This window comes from Phalacrocorax aristotelis, chromosome 4, assembly GCF_949628215.1.
Source record: "Phalacrocorax aristotelis chromosome 4, bGulAri2.1, whole genome shotgun sequence".
Classification (NCBI taxonomy): Eukaryota; Metazoa; Chordata; class Aves; order Suliformes; family Phalacrocoracidae; genus Phalacrocorax; species Phalacrocorax aristotelis.
In genome coordinates, this window is record NC_134279.1 from 44,905,168 (window position 1) to 44,922,965 (window position 17,798).

At 37.8% G+C, this 17,798-nt stretch overlaps 1 long non-coding RNA gene across 1 annotated transcript; it reads left to right on the forward strand.

Annotated features, from left to right (window-relative positions):
- Window positions 1-7,920: 7,920 nt before the first annotated feature.
- LOC142056437 (uncharacterized) lies at window positions 7,921-14,941 on the forward strand. The gene is made up of 3 exons (XR_012660335.1): window positions 7,921-8,122; window positions 9,019-9,210; window positions 14,705-14,941. It is a non-coding gene; the product is annotated as an uncharacterized LOC142056437 (long non-coding RNA).
- Window positions 14,942-17,798: the final 2,857 nt, after the last annotated feature.

Consider the following 17,798-nt stretch of genomic DNA (forward strand, 5'->3'; position numbering starts at 1 on the left):
GTACACTTTTTTTGATACCACTTTATGCTTTATTTCCTCAGAGCTTAATCTGAAACAGTAACGGACTGTACTCTTTGAATGTTACCATAGTTGAGTGTGTGACCTTGCTTAGATGTGGAAAACAAAGACAAAAACTGCCCTAAAATTAATAGCATGGCTCTGCAGTTTTCTTAATCACATATTTTAAGTCTAGGTCTTAATGTTTTATTCTAGTTGCTGCTGAACTTTTTCCCCTAATCCACGTGTAATTCATAATAAAACCGTACATCTTATGTGGTGAAAACTCGGTTTCCATTTGCTTCTCTTACCACTATCTGACAAAGCAAGGGGGAAAGAAGTAGAATATGCTAAGCTATCACATGTGAAGTAAAGCAGGAACAGAGTTCTTCAAATCTGTGGAAGTAGATGAAACTAATGAAGATATGGCCATAGCTTCACAAGTTGTTCAACTAACAATCAGTTTTTAAAGAAAGTAATGGGAAGTAGCATTGCTTCCCACCAAAAAAATGTGTGAGATGAAACAGGTTTAAAAGCTTCTGTGAATGGTCCTTCGGCCTGTGTAAATACTTGAGAATTAATTGTGTCACTTCTGAGAGCTGACTCCCTCCTTTTTTTTTTTTTTTTTTTCTTTTTCTTTTTTTTTTTTTTTTTTTGAGTGGGAAGGACTACCTAATTTTCCTGAGAAAGCTGTGGAACTTCAGTCCAATTTAAATCTTCCATGCCATGGTGCAAGTGAAACCAATTAATGCTTGCCCAAACCAACGCAAGTTCAGAGGCTTTTTTCTTCCTCTTTTCAGAAGTGTTTGATACCTTTCAAATCTTTTAAAACTTGGCTTACATGAAAGAAATATTTTCTAATTAGATTCTAGAAACTATAATCCTTATGTTGCTCATTGGACTCTTTCCAAATAATACACATCTTTCATGAAGCCAGTTATTTAAAATGGAGTACAGAACTCCACCTGAGAACAAAACAAGCTACTTCACGTGGTGAAGGCTGACTTACCATTGCCATCTTTTTATACGATGCTTGTTACAATGATACGGCACTGCTAGCTTGTGCTCATACATCTAAATCTTTAAAAATGCTATCTAACCAGTTCGTCACTTGCATTTGTACAATTGATTACTGTGATAAAGTATCTGATTATTTTTAAATTGTACATACTTTTGGATGCCTTGCACAGGGATAAATCTTCAGTATTTCACCTAAACATGAAAAAATCAAAAGAAATACAACCATTTTTGATCACTTGCAGTCAACAAATGTTAGGATCTCACTGAAGCTGGATGTTAAATGACTTTTTCAAACTTTGACACTTCAAAGATAACAGCTGGGCTGTTATGTCTTTTTTTTAATCTTAGTCAGACAAGATGTGAGTATCTGTTTACATGTAACACAAGTTTTGAAGGATTAACTGCTTTTATTAGCTACTGCACCTTCCTTTTTCTGTTCTTCTATTTCTAGAACATGTAACTTCTTTAAAAAAAGCATGTACGCAATACGGAAAGTTAACCTGGAGAGTGGAGCAGTGCTGTCTAAGGTGCATTTACCCTCTGAGGATGCAAAATCCAAGTTCTTTATTGAAATGAGTAGTACATCCCGCTTAAACTAAGGACTAAACTAAGGGAAAGTGTTTAAAATAAAATATTTTGGTCTGGTTATTGCTTTATCTGTTCAACAAGTCATTTCTCCCAAAGCGTAAAAATTTAAAAAACATGAGAAATAACCTACATTAAAAATCTTACTATTACTATAGTAGAAGTTTCATCTCAAATAAAAGCTGTGTTTTGTTTTTAAAGTTACTTTTTGTATTAACTAATTTCTGTACTTTCAGCCTAACTACAAATGTTAGCATGCAATAACTTGTATTTATAATCTCAAACATAATGTAATGGTCTAGCATAGCGTACCCCGCTGAAGTAACCAAAGCTGGCTGCAGGTAAGTAGCTGTAACAGCTGTACTTCACTATTTACCAGTGAGATTGCAAATTAGAGATTTTATAAAGTCTCTGATTATGCATGAAGTTGCAATAAAACAGGTTAAGAATTCTGAGCATCTAAGTCTCTCTAAAGGTGTTTCAGAATGATTGTATCACTGATTGATGATATCAGTGTTTTGGACAAACAGTTGTTTCAGGAGATGGATATTTAGCTCAAGTTCAAGCAAGAGATGTCATCTAGCAGATAAAATGTAAAATGTTTGGGAGGAATTCTGAAATGTGTAAAAATAAATTTAGGTTGTTTAAACAGGAACTAAGGCAGGAGCCACAGGGCAAGGTATGGCTATTCAAGGAGTGCAACGTGAAAGTTTTCTTTATGGAGAAATATTTATTTAATAAACAATGCTTTCAATTTAGAGATTAGATTACCACCTAACACTCAGTTTTGGGACTAGTACCTCTTCCCTAAACCTCATGGAAGTAGGGTATGCTAATATCAAGAGGAACTTATCTGCTCTTTTACATTGCTATGGCTATTATGCTATACATTAAATAACAAGATTATAAATTATTTAATTCTAATCTTATGTCTCCCTTACAAATACCACCCATTTAAGCTATAAACCTCAAAAGTTTGTGGAGTGTGTTCCCTTGGGCATCTCTTTAGAAGGAGTCATATATTTATATGAGCCTAAATTTGCTTATGATACATCCTGGTTGTAAAACATCACAAAGTGAGAAAAGGCAGAAATGGAAATAACAAAGGCTAAAGATGCCCTGAGCTCATCAGAGTGAACTAGCACATGGGGGAATCTGACATGTCTCCACTCCAGTGAAGTAAGAGACTAAGCAAGAGACGGGGAATTCTAATTCACCAGCTGCCTCTGCATAACTTTATGCTTTTGCAAACACTGCTTTTAAAATTATTTTAACTTCTTTTGTTTTCTCTTCCTCATGGAGAGGACAGCACTATGTAACTTGTTTAACAAGTCGTGGCCGATAGCTGGTTACACAAGGTTTTGATGAAGAAAAAAAACAAAAGGCTGGCAAGAAAATTTATCTTGGAATAGATCCCCCCTCTCAACCTTTCAAAAAGATTCTGCAACCAAAGCTGCAAAACAGTAGATAGTTCTTGAAAGGATCTCCTGCGTTTGCTCAAGATAAAAGTCCTGATTTTTGGCTTTTGTCCTAATAGTTTACAAATGTGTCTATTTTTTCACACTGATTCATCTATTACAGTGCAAGTGATGGAACACTTATTTCAGATTCATATCTGGCTTACACATTTTAATGGCTTGTGTTGCGTACCATCAACTGCGCAGACTAAAGAGAATAACAACGCCTAAGTTAAAAGAGGGAACTGTCTACCCTGAACATTTTCTGTCATTTATATTCCTCATAAAATCCAATGTAAATAGCTTTTCAAAAATACAGTCCTTTTTAAAGACCTTAGGGTTCTGACAGAGGGTTGTTGCTTTAACCTGTACCCATACACAGCTGAGAGAAATGGGGTGTCTTGCCGGGGTCTACTTACAGGAAGCTGTTAGGACTGACAGGCTCACAAGCTCCTTTGACGGGATGCATTCTGAACAAGGTGGTGATGGCAGCGGTTCTGTAATAATGTCTTCCAGTATAGCTGACTTCTAAGTACTCTTAAAATTTTTAGAAAGCTATTGTTAAACATTAACATTACGAAGTGACAGCATGACTCATAACAGAAACTTGTCTTTAACCTTATGATGAGAACACTTTTTCTGGCTTTATATACCACAAAGCAAATCTCATAAAGCTCTCTGAGCTGAGATGCTGCAAAATGCAGTTTTTAGAGGATCAACTCAAGGTCACGCAAATTGTGAAGTAAAAATTTTAAACCTAGAAAAAGCTAATGCCATACCCAATTTCTGCTTTATGGTAGCACTTTAGTTACTATTGGAGTTTAAGTAAGTTTAGGCAGTGTGTATCTTTCACTTTCACAGTAACGTGTATTTTCCAATTTGTGACACGCCGGTTAGAATCAACAGATTTTTATGCCAGTTTTCATGCCTTTATGCCCTTATTTAAAGTACTTCTATAACCAGCTATTTGTTACAGACAGACATTCTTAACCTATACGTACATGCACAACTACCATTTAATGGCAGGACAAATTCCGCAAATAGATTGAGGGCTGAAGCAATGGTCTTATATTAGTGGTCCACTGAGGGAGAAATAAATTTACACCAAAAATTAAATTTGGAGACATGACTATGTCACAGATCTTTACTGTAAAGACTACAGATCTTTAGAATTACAACTATTTCTGCATCCACCTTCCTGTGTAAAATGGTGCTAGTTCTCACTTGCTTTTCTGGAATGTAAAACGTAAGTAAGAGTGTTTTAGCTTGATGGGGGAAGGGGACTTTCAAAGAAGTGCAAGATGCCATCCTTTCCTTAGTGTCTGTATGACTGTTCAGCATTAGTGGCCAAATATCTTTCACAAGGAATCAAAAGGTATTGCAGTCTTTCATGGCCTTCACAGCAACTGTAGGCCGTGTTTCTCTGAACAAAATCTCGAGGAGGCTGAAAACTCTTTTCAACATTTTTCTTGTACCTTTGTGCACTGGGCAGTTTCCTTGCTGTCAGCTACACTTGTGTTGACATTTGCTGATGACAGCTGGAGTTCAGCATCTGCTGTAACTTAATATGCTGCGTGTCTGTCTTTTTATTCCTCTAATGCCTGAAAGTTTGTTTATGATCTCCAATTTTTACTTGAATATTCAAAACATATATTCAAAATCCATTTACAAAAGTGTGGAAATGTGCTATACTTCATTTTAATGGAACAACAAAATAAAATCCAATCCAAGGAGAGAACCCAATGATAAAACTATTTTCCAGCTAAAAGCGTATTAAAAATGCAACAAGCGCACTTACGAGTGAGTAGAATTAGAGCGTACACAGGATTGTCTAAACATAGTCAGTGCCTCAGTCATTTAGCTTATTGAACTGCCATTCCTATACAAAGTGCAGGTCCCTGCAGAGTTCGTATGCTTTACGGTTTTTATTATAAAATCAACTTCAAAAATGACTGTCATGTGAAAAGGTCCTAACAACCCTAGCCTTCTTTCAATACTAAGGTTTCAGGCGATGCCTCAACTGAGAGTTGGCCAAAAAAGACCTCTCACTGATGAGCAGCAGAACCCAGCTTAAAGATGGGATGAAACCGTGTAGTTCAGAACACTGAAGGGAAAAGTGAAGCCAGGGTTCCTCTGTTTTGGCAGGAGAAGGCCCATTCAACTGGCTTGGCTACAAATGGAGCTGAAACTTAAGCCCTTCCTTCAGCTATCAGCTTCAGCTATGTGGTCTTTCACACCAACCTGTGTTATCTCCATCTATATTTTAGATCAGCTGAACAAATTAACTGCAATCCAAATGCTCTGTGCTCAGATTAAATGGGCTTTAATCTCAGATTATGAGTATATCCAACTGCACTTCTCACTAGATTAAAAACTGGCCTATGCATAAATTTTGCCGACGGGTCTGTGCTCCTGGCTGATCCCAGCCAGCTCCAAAAATTCAGTACTTGAAGTGGGCCTTGCCATGCGGCTTGAACATCACATCTTTGGATAAGAACTCACCTGTATTCCACTAGTTTATACAGAGCAAAAGCAGATTTTGAAGCAGTCTGCATACACGTCATGCACTAGGCAGCAACTTGAATAGGAGCCGCCCTCACATTTTGATCATAGGATCCAGAAAGACAGATGAGGTAAAAGTTCATTGATCACTGCAAATGAAAAATTTATTTCTATATATTGCACTTTTGACAGAATCATATTCCTTAGAGGGATCTATTCACATATACCTGAATCTAGAAAGGATTACAGTAATCATGTAGCCTACCCTTCCGCAGAAGCCAGGTGGATTTGTTACGCTCCTTTAATCAGTTTAAGTGTATTGATGTCCACTCAATTTCCTCCAGATGCACTTAATCTAAAATTCTTTGTGGATATTTCCTTCAAACATAACTTCTCTCATTCTGGCCCAGGAAATACTTGATCATAGTGACAGTTATGATTTGACATGCAAAAAAACCCCTCATAATTTATTAAAGGTCAGGATACTGTAATATGGAAAAGGAAAAAAAAACACTTGAAATGGGGAAAACTGGGAAATGTATTTTAATCTTTATCCGGAGAACACAATGCAGCACCACACAGGGATAACGAGCTTTGGCACCCCCAGCCCAGTTAGGCAGCATTTGCGAGGTGCTTTTGCTCCAGCTAGGCGACTCTGTTGAAGAGCAGAATATAGCCCCAAGCTAATATTATTTCAAACATACGGCAGTGTCCATTAAGAACAACTAGAGAAAAAAAAACCCAATGTATAGGCTCTCATAAAAATAATTCAGACTACATTTCTCAGGGTCTAAATAATTCTATACCAGAAAAAAACCTAAGGTTTTTATCAAAAAGAAACAAGTTGGATTAAAAATTAAGCATGTATTTAATAAAATATTAATAAGTTCTAGAACTTCAGGATGATCTTAAACATAAAAATGAAAGCTTTGAAATGTCTTTAGAAAAACACTAAAGTTACAAAATATAAATGGAAGCTTAAATTTAGATTTCCATTTTAAATCTAGACTACATTTGAAGAGCAAGCGTACAATATAAAATCTAAGCTCATCACTACAGCAGTACTGCAGAGTCTACGGAAGTGAACACACCATTTAGTGAAAGTTCCACTCAGAAGGCAAAGATGGTGGGTTCTACTTAGGGACAGTCTTTCCACATGAAGTGGTCTTGAAGATAAAGGTGTAACTTTATTGCAACTAAGAAATAAAATTTAAGCAAATACTGGGCTTTGTAGTTGAACAGTATAAAAGTAAAAAATGCACTCAATACAAGAATGCACAAGCAATGTACAAAATCTATTTGTACACAGAAGAAACTAGAAAAATAACGGACTTACCGTTATTGTCTTTCTTTACGTTACCATACATGTGGAGAGCAACATCTTGTTTAATAAAAACGGCATGAGAAATATGCAGCTTCAGCCTGTTTGCTGAAACGGCCAAGGATGATGGGTCAAAAAAAGGACACGTACAGAGCAAGCTCTGCATGTTCCAGCGGTTTGCAAACAACAGGTGGCTGGCTAAATTCCGGCGATAAGGAGCTGAGAAACAAGAGTCAAGCTCCTGCCAGAAGGAACAGAAGATAAAAGCATCAAGCCATACCGGGAACATGAATCGGGTGGTGACTGGGGAGTGAAGGGGCCTTCCCTTCACTGAAATGCTATATATAATTAGAGAATTTTATAATAAAGTGATTCTGTGCCTACACCCTACAGAGTCCGTGTCCATCATACACCACACATATACATAGAATATATAGTTTATCCTTTGCTTTCTCTGCTGGCTCTTGTTATTTGCACTCCTCAGCTCCTCTCCAAAGGTCAGTCATTACCTAGTATTGTAACACTACACATCATCACACAGAAACGTGTGCAGTGTCTCATGTTACACTTCATCATCACAGGAAAAATAGGATGTGCTTATTTTTAATCAGTCTAAAATAGGCTAATAGGACAAAGCTTTACAAGTACAAAATAACTGCTTTTATACAAAAGCAGCCTTTCAGCAAATACTTTTCTTAAACACAGGAACTGACTCCAAATAGATCAGAACAGAAATTTTTACTATTATAGTAGCACAACTTCTCAAAGTTGTATTTCAATAAAACTGAATAATTTAAAAAAAGTGATTTGTTTTTCCCATAAATTACTCAGGATGACTATAAGTACGTTAATCCAGTATCAGATTCTAGAAGTAGCAGCAACAAAATACAGGAAGTTCACAATAAGAACAGGTTTCAGAAAGTTACCTTAGAAACTTTTGTATCTGTCAGAGATACGCAACCACTCAAAAGGAATTAGAAATCAAAAAAGTACATAATCAGACCAGGAAAAGGGTTTCCTTTTCCGGTAGAAATGTATTAAACATGTCGTCCTGATGCTGGCTGCGAAAGGTTCTTGGACTCCCCCAGAGATCAATACTGACAAATATCAGCTGGTTAAAGCAAGGTGTAACTGTTCAAAGTATCCCTCGAAGGCCTGATTTTGCCTGTTTGTACACAGCGATGCAGAATGAGGCATAAGCATAAAAGAAATCCTATACACTTGCCACGGAACTATTCAGGTATGCAGATACTACAGTAACTACAGAAGGTTCAGCTATTTATATTTTGCTAATTATAGTTTGCCTTGATGGACAGGAATTATGTAGTTATGGGTTAAAATAGAAAGAGTAAAGCAGTTATGGGACAAAACGGAAGGTGGAATTCAGGCGGGGGAAAATAAAACCCTGAAACCGTAGTGCACGCAAAGGGGGTGGGGGAGAAGGTGGTTTAGTTACTAACCTAACACTAACTTTGTTTAGCAAATCCCCGCTCACTATGTGATTGTATGGATGTAGTTTGAATGTAATAAATCAGGTACTGCAGTACTGAACGCAGCCCCTGATAACAATAATCAACTGCAATTCAAGCAACTTTTTTTGCCCCTCGCGGCTCCACACAATCTAGGTTTGGCTGTTCCCTAGTATACGTTCATTTCAAATTCAGTTTAAAGCCTCTGATTCATTGCACAAGATGGATTAACTTTAATTTATTGTTATATCAATATATGAAGCACATGAAAATATTAAAGCACTTGAACTTTGTTACTTAAATCTCCAGAAGCCAGATAAAGCCCGTCTTACATATAGCCATTTAGCTGTATCTGTCGTAAAGTCTCTTCAGAATAACACGGTACGCAGGACTGACAGCTTTGGTGGTAATAAATACTGGAAAAGGCCATTCCTGAGATAGCACTATTAATCAAGCCACCCTCGGCTATTTTGTCAAAAATACTAGTCATTGTGTTAATTGCAAGGTTTTGGGTGACAATCAGCTAGCAGGCTCTGCTGATTGAGATGAATCCCTTAATGACAGCTTAGGTGATTATATTCAATCTATATTTGCAGATTGCTTAGGCTGCTTGATTGAAGAAATTACTGACGAAAAACTTGTAACTGAGGTTGGGATTGTTTCTTAGGAACAAGAATGACACTGGGCAGAAAACAGAATCTGCAGCGCTCAGCTTTTGCTCCTCCTCTGGCGGTCCTGCAGGCTCAGTCACCAACCGGCAGCAGGCTGCGGGGCTGCCCACGCCGAGTGAGCCGAGAACCGTTCATACTAGCTGTTCAGTGCTAAAAGGGCACAGCTGCACCAACTCTGAAAATGAAAGGTACACCCAACTAACTCCCGCTGCTTTTAAGATCGGGTTCTTTAGAATTTTTATCTTGCTTTGTCTTGCTTTCTTGAAAGCAGCGAACTTAGGGAATACGGTTCATATCCAGTTAAAATATTGTTTCCTAGATGTTCCAAGTAGTAGAAAGCTTTTGCATTGGAAGTAAACAGTAAGGTCAACAGGAGTGACCTGCAAATGCCCTTTATGCCCATTCACACCTATTTTTTTGCCATAATGATAAATATATTATAATAATGATAATATATTCTACCCAAATTTCTTCATGGACCTGCCAACTACCCCTAATTGGGCAGTTTAATTAATTCTACTCTGGCACATGAACAATTAAAGAAATTTTTTTTTTAATATTAGCTACTTTTTGAACTGATAAAACCATGTTTTTTCTAGAACTTTTGGAAGAGTCCCCAAATAAAGGTTGAGTTTAAGGCAGCCAAGATTCTGGAAAATATTCATTCAGATTGCAGAAGAAAACAGAATTCCCACTTACTCCCTGCAATAAGAATTAATGAATGCAGCTCTTACAGTTATAAAATATCATGAAACATATATACACCTTGCGTACTTGGCCATACGATTAACGTATATGGCAATTACGACCTCTCACCTAAACCAGCGTGCAGCACATCTACTTTCCTCTTCAGGCTGTAACACTGCTTTATCAGGTAGCCTATTCTGAGGCATCGCATCTGAACACAGGTCCTGCTAAACCCTTTAGGTAAGGCTGAAGTAAACATTCTTGGATGTAAGAAAGATTTACTCTTCACTCATTAACTACTCAGATTACAATGATATCTATTCAATTGTTCTCCCATGGATAGGCTGCTAACATTGCCAGAACTTCACTAAAAACACTGAAATTTGTCAACAGCATAAAAGGAAGAGATTTGTATTGTTCTCCACACAGCAGGGATGACACTGTGACTGCATAAAGGGAAGGGTTGTGCCTAGTGCAGTCATCTCATGTATTTGGTTTGACAGTAAAATCTACTCAACTGCATTTCATAGGTATAAGAGAATGCCTAGCTTGTGGTGCCTCAACATGAGATAGGTATGTTGTCAGTCATTCACTGTTAAGTCATGTGCCTTTATAACATTCTTGGGAACAGACACTTACTACTGTGGAAATTTAATAGATGGGAACTTAAGGAACCTCACTGGTAGAAGGTTCTTGATGTCAGAAATCTACATTTGTTCCTTACTCACCAGAATGTTGCGCTTGATATCTTGCTGCTAGTGAACTGCTCAGGAACTTAATCCATTTTCTGAGCTCTGCTGGTATTCAAGAAATGTTTACCAGATGCTTGGTACCATGTACTACCTGACCAATACTGGCAGAGGAACAGACATACGTCAGGATGTGTATCCTCATGGAATCTTACTTCCACCTTTCTAGAGTAGCAGATCTTTATGTGATATCTTCCTCGCCATCTCATGTTTCTTACTGAAACAGTTTCACCTTGTATAAATGAATTGCTACATATTATAGGAGAAAAAAGAGGAAAAGGTTCTTTGGCCTCAGAGTCCTAGGATAGGTAGGTAGGTTACTATTTGAACATAGACTCTGTTGTTTCCTAAATAGCAGCAGTCGTCAGAACAAGCGAGTGCAAGAAGCTACAGATGCACAAATACACTCTAGCCATCTGCTGAGCAGCACTCCGTGTGCCAGCATCCTCATCGGATCAGGCCCTCCGGTCAGAAGAATAAGAGAATGACCAGAACTCGACAGCTTGTTAGCTTCCTAACATTAGGAGTTACTGGTTTTATGCATCCCTGCTAACTGAAGCACATACAGGAGATGGGGGATACAAGTTAGAAAGCAGCACCTGAGACAAAGTACTGAGGTCCCCATAAAGCTTAAAACATTGGGCTCTGGTGCCTACATCCCCTGCAAAGGCCCTTCCCAAGAAAAGGCAACTTTTCCCTTTCAAAGGATGGAGCACTCTAATCTTTGCATGCAGAGACTAAAGGCTTCAGTAGTTCTGTATTGTTCAGTGATTTTGGTATTCACTGTGAGAAATGCTTTAGAGGCACTTAGATGAGATGGTCTATTATATAACCAGATTGCCTCGACTTCTAGTATGCATTTTAAGTTCTTCCCAAAAGCTAAGTCTGGAAAAATCACAGCTACAAAGTAGAACATCATGGTTAAGTAGGACACTGATTGGCATACCATGAATAGCTAAGACTGACCAAAGGTACATAAGCGACAATTATAAATGCCAGTTGGAATATTTATCCGGCACTAGCAGTTACATTTGTCATAGTGAGGCACTACATTATTGTTATACAAGTACAACTTTATGCAAGATCAAACTTCTATTCTCAACTCTGAAAGAGACTTGATTTTTCAAATTAAGTTACAGGGTTAGAGCTCTATTCTTAAACGTGATTGGAGATGTTATTTTAGCTCTGCTGAGTGTATTGGCACTTGTCTCTTGCCTAAACCTCTTTGTGATTCAGTAACCAGACATCCTTGTGACAGAAAACCCTGGGAGCCCAATACAGTAGTCTGTCCAAAACAGTGGTGTTAACACAAAGCACATTTCACAGCAACTTCCAACTAAATAGCCAGCCCAGGAGTCCGAATTCATGGTGCTCACATTTTCAGAAAGCACTGTAGTTAACAGCAGTTGCTCTGAAGTATGAGACCTAAGTTGGAAAGCCTCCTCAGTCAGAAGAAGTTCAAATTCACATTTTATCAAAGAGAAGTCCATCAGAAAAAGATTGTATGGAGACCCTGTGCTTTGCCATCCTGAAGATGGGAAACCTATGGCAAATTAATATTTACATGACCAAAGAGAGAATATGGGGAAGATAATAGCCTGTTGATGAGAATACTCCTGGAAGTAGCGGGAGTCCTGGATTCAACTCCTGACTTCTCATGTCTCTTGCTGAATTTTACTGGGGAGAAATAGTAGGATGGGCATCTCGCTTGGGGGTGAATCATGAAACCTGCAGAGAGACACCTTACTTCAGTCTGCAGGAAAATTTTGAAGAGTCTGGTTTTGCCAATCTAAGTAGGTGCTGTCACCAGCTGGATAAATTCCCTGTGCTCCTCAGTGCCCTATTACATATTCCTGTGGTCTACCTTGTCTTGGTATAAGCAGCTGGGTGGTTGTATGGTAAAACAGAACAGCTTGCTTACTCACACTCTGAAAAAAAGATAAAAAGATTAGTTTTCAGCCAGACTCGCAAGCTGATCCATCTTGTGGAGCTGCACACTCACCAGAACCAACTGCGTAACTGAAGAGAGAACGCATACTGGAGGACGCAGGTAGTAACACCCCTTTCGGGGCCACAAAACCATTATCCAGCTGAAACCATAACCCAGAGATGGACAAAGTTTAAAACAACCTTGTCTTCTGCACTTCACTATTGGCTAATTGTTCCTTGTTCAGTACAGTTGCTTTTGTGGATTTTATTACCACTGCTGTAACTATGAGCCTAGGAGCTCAATTCACAGGAATAAGGATGCCATTATATACATACCTGAGGGCTCTGATGCATACTCTCCCAGCAAACAGCTGCAGTCACATTGCCCTGGAGCTGTTTGTTAGTGCTCTTTGATCAGAACCCCACAGCAGAGCCAGTGGAATGGGGTGCACGCATCTGCTATTCTCAGTGCAAAGTGGAGATGGAGGTCAGAGAGGTTAAACTGCTGGATCTGGCAGGAAGCTGTTTGGGTGAATACACACACTCTGGTCTGCCAGTCCTGGTACAGGCACAGTAACCTCCAGCAAAGAGATACAGTGGGCAGGGAGGAGAAGTAGCACTGCAGAAATCAGTTACAGGCTGTTAACATCCTTAAGCCCACGTGGCAAAGTGATGTTACCCCCTAAAAACCCATTTTGTGGGGCTAGCACTTTCGCTAAGCAGTAACAAAAGTTGTCCTAACTCCTGCAGATGAGTGACATCACAGGACTTTTCACGTGGACGGATTCATAAGAATGGGTAAAGACTGAATTTAAATAGTTACAGTTTGTTAACACTGCAGCTACTCCAATGTATTTTCCACTTTATAACATACAAATTAGCCTTCAGTAACAACTAAATTAGCAAAACACACTTGACTGCATATGAATTAGACCTGTTTATAATACTTTTTACATTCACCCTTTTAATCTATAATGCTTTACTTCATTTATTACTATAAATCCATCAGAAAAAAAAATCTTGCATAAATAAAGAATTGATTATGCAACAGAAGTAGGAAACGGCCAGTTCTATGTTGCTCCTCCATGCTCAGGAAAAATATTGCTGAAATTCAGCTGAAAATATGCTGCAGATAAAAACATTAATTTATGAGAGGTTTCAGTTCCTTTGCATTTCTCTATGTATTAGCCTGCCATTCCAATCTTCATCCTCACAGATGATCTATGATAACTTGCCTCGTAATTCTTCTTGTAACAATGAATATCCAGTAGTATTAAGCTAGCAGCAGAACCATTTTTATTTTCAAATAGCCTGTCACATTGTATTTAATAAATAACCACATATACTATCAAGCATCTACTTACGAACAATAAGTATTCATGATCTAGCTGAGTATAGTCCTACATCTGTAGTGCTGCGATACTGGAATCTACTGTAATACTGCTTCTCAGTTTGAGTACCTCCTCCCTCAACCCTCAGAAATGTAACTTCTGTAGTCAGCATTTAAATCACTAACCTGCTATTAGTTAACTCAGGAGAATACAGTATTTATTATTTTTTGTACTTACAAACACAGAAAAACCTGTAAGTCCCTCCTCTCCCCCCTGCCCCCAAAACAGCAGACAGTAGGCTTCTCAAGCATCAAGAAAAATGACTAACTGCTTGAGGAATTATGTCACCTTTAAGAAGCCTTAAGATCCAGTACTTGGATCCTCCCCACCAACTACTGCTTGGTAAAATAACAGTACAATACAATAATAATATATCATGCACAAAGTAAACATCGGAAAGAAAGTTAATCAACAGTTGAACCTGGATGGGTATAGCCAGAATGTGTCAAGAAAGCTGTTACAATGACACAGGTCTGCTGTTAGCAACATGAAAGCAAATTAATATAGAGAAAATGTGTACAAAAACAAACTACGCATTTAAAGAAAGTATAAAGTACCATTAATGGCAGGAGAACAGGGAAAAAATCCCACCAGTATTCTTCTGATTTCAGAGGTGGGAGGTAGGAAAAGGAGCATGCCTACACATGCCAGAAGGCTTTAGACAAACCAGAGCATACTTTAAAAATTGCCGTAGTTGGTGGCAAGCAATAGATCTATTTGGTTCGGAGTAGATTTTGTGAAATTCCTGTGAAATGGCTTCAGCAGTATGTGCTACTAGCCCTTAGCAAAAGTCATCCTAAAATCTACTTTAAGCCTCAGATGAAATTACTTTTGCATGGGACAGAAGCGAGGGGCAGGACGGGGTGCAGGAGAATTTGGGTGATAAGTGAAAACAGCTTGCCTTAAAAAACTTTTTTATCCTGCAGAGCTGAAGAGAATGCAATTTGTCAAGATCCTGTGCAGCAACAGAGAACCTATATAGCAATTTAAGTGAAGGCTATGAGTAAAATGAATGTGGTAACATCACCTGTGGAAATTGACATGAAGGCATCATTTTTCAGACTTTCAAACAATAAAACATCCAGCTCCTAAAATTCTATGTGAGAGAAATTACTTAGCTTATATTTCCCATTTCAGTTTTGCAATTACAAGCTGATCTAATATTACGGTTGCTTAATACAATATTATGAAATATTACGGTAACATGTAAATGCCTATATGTAAATATGTAATTTCAGTAGGAAAAAAATTTACAAAAATCTGTCAGTCTTTGACAAAAAGCTCATCTCTCACTAAGACCATATACATTGTGAATTCAAGCTACTAAACCTTCAACAGAGAAGTATCTTAAACATTTTGATCTTATAACAATGAAAACAAAAAATTAAAGTGTCAGAGTATCACACTGCTTTTTTCCTGTTCGGTTACCCTGACGTTCTACAAAGACTAAATACAGTCTGCAAGTGCAGTCAGAAGATGAGACTTAAGTGTATGCTCTTTCACAAAAGCCTTTCTCCTGTCGGGAGGGTTAGGTTCTACAACAATCTCTGTATGCTTCTCTTGGAAAAGTAACAGTTCCAGGTTCTTCCCACCTGTACATAAGAACATTCAAATAAACCAAGGCCACTGGTTTTCTCGCTAAACTGAATTTCTTATTCCTTAGGCTCTTTAAATTACAAATACTAAGAAAGTAGAAATATAAAATGCAACCCGATTTCTCAGCTACCTTCAAGTGGCAGACCTCACTGCTTTTTATATTTTACACAACACCAGCAGTCAAAATAATAATCAGCAACAAACAGAATTAGAACTGAAATGTATTTCAGAGTTGGCCTGGAAAGTATGCAAAGGGTGAAAACAAGAAACTTCCCATTCATCCAAAACATGGAAGTTTTTTCCACGCAGATCTCTGAAATCACCATTTCTAACACTAAAACCCCGAGTTTTACAACACAATTGTTTCCGTAAACCTCTATCTGGGAAAGTATCATAAAAAACTTTTCTTTCAGAGATTCTTCCCTACCTGACTAGAGAAAAAAACCACCAGTAACAGGAATTCCCTGAACTATGGGCACACTTTGAAGTCACTATTGCTTTTATTTCACAGACCACCACTTGTCACTGTAAACATATTAGCTAATTGCACCAAGAGAGCTTTGTACCAGCAGGTGCATTTACCTACGTTGATTCCAACTGTCAGGGGAAAAAACATAAGAAGAAAATGAAAACACAGCAAATATTGTTACATGCACAAACATCTAAAAACGTCTGCTGCCTGACACAGCAGCTCAGTAATACCAAAGATAATAATAAAACCCTGAGATTCTGCCACACTTGCTCCATGGACATTTCAGTAATGTTCGTTTGCTGCAAATTTAATGGAACTTAGGGGAAGGAATGAACAGACTCCCCCAGTGAAAGTGTTTGTAGTTCAGTGCTTAACATATAATACATTACTTGTATATTAGAGCAAAAAAAAATTAACTGTATCGGTGATGCTTCCTCACACACACAGACTACAGATAACAGAACTGAAATCCTACACATATTCTGTTTCCAAACAAGGATGAACAGAGTAGTTAATGAGCTACAACAGTCATGCAATAACTAAACCCAAACAAAAAAATGCTACAAGAAGAATTTCTAAGTTAAAAAGCAATCAGCACCACTGTCATTTTCACCCTGTGAAAAGATAATAGATACACTCCAGTTTATGTAGTATTACTTGCAGATTCCATTTGAAAGACCAACCTTGAATTCTCTGAAAATCTGAATTATTCCTGACTGAGGCAGTTACAGATGAAAGGACGTATTTCAGTGGTAACCTACAAAGAGTGAAATGCCAGGGAAGGTTTCTTCAATAAATGCATACAAAACATTGTCAGGGTTCATATAAAATTTCTTTATTAAAGAACAATTCAGCGGCATGCAAAAATATGGCATAGTTGGCTTTATTAGTCAGACCACTTAGCTAAGATTCTTTTTCTGTCTACATTGGATGAAGCCATAATTTGATAAGAAGTTTTAGAAATAGGAAAAAGCAGGCTAGCTAGAAGCTAATGAACTTAAAACACAGTTGGACTTAAAAAACCTGACAACTTCACAGACAGGATGCGTTAACTGTACCACTAACTTCCAAATACTCATATTCTGTGTAGATTTTTCTGTTTTGTAGTAAAAGTTCAAAAATTAAAACTTAAAAATACAAAATTCCTTGAAATCAGAAACAGTAAGATTTAGGGTTTTTGTTTTTGTTTTTTGTTTTTTTTTTCAACCACAGCAGAAACTGTCAGAGTTTTTGCTTACTTTTGGCAAACGTTTGTACTTGTAAAAAGCTTTCTTAAAAAATCTCATGTGTCTGCTAAGTATAAGAGAACAGCACTACTACTAACAATCTTTAAAGAACACCACACGTGTAAATCTTATAATATACTGTCAAATTAACAATATATTAAAATAGTTTACACAAACTAACCCATTTATGATAACTAATTCAGAATGAAAAAGCAACTTAAATTATTAAACCACAGGTTTATACATAGTACATAGGTCTCATGGAGACAAGTTCATGTATAGATGAGCTGACTATGCAGGAAGTAACTTAGTGACGTCAGGTGCACATGACCTTTCAGCATGGGCACTCATAGCCCCTAAAGGCATACATTAGCTACCAGAGCAGCATAAGCATGCTAGAAAACAAGCCATGGGTGTTCCCAACCTCTCTCAGAAATGAATCCTGGTGGATTCAGCTGCAGCAGTTTGAGACGCTACCACTCAGCTGCCAGTACTGAACCACCTATGTTCACAATCCACAATGCTATCTCCGAAGTAACGACCATTGGGATTTTATTATCTACTTGCACTCGACTGCCTGAGTTATCTGAAGATACAGCAGTCATGGCAGAAGGGTTGTAGGTAGGACAGGTAGAAAACTTATCTTAAAGCACTACAGATATATTCAGTAAGAGCTTCTTTGACTAAAGCTTGTTGTGGCCTACAGTGAACTCTATGCTACAAGAT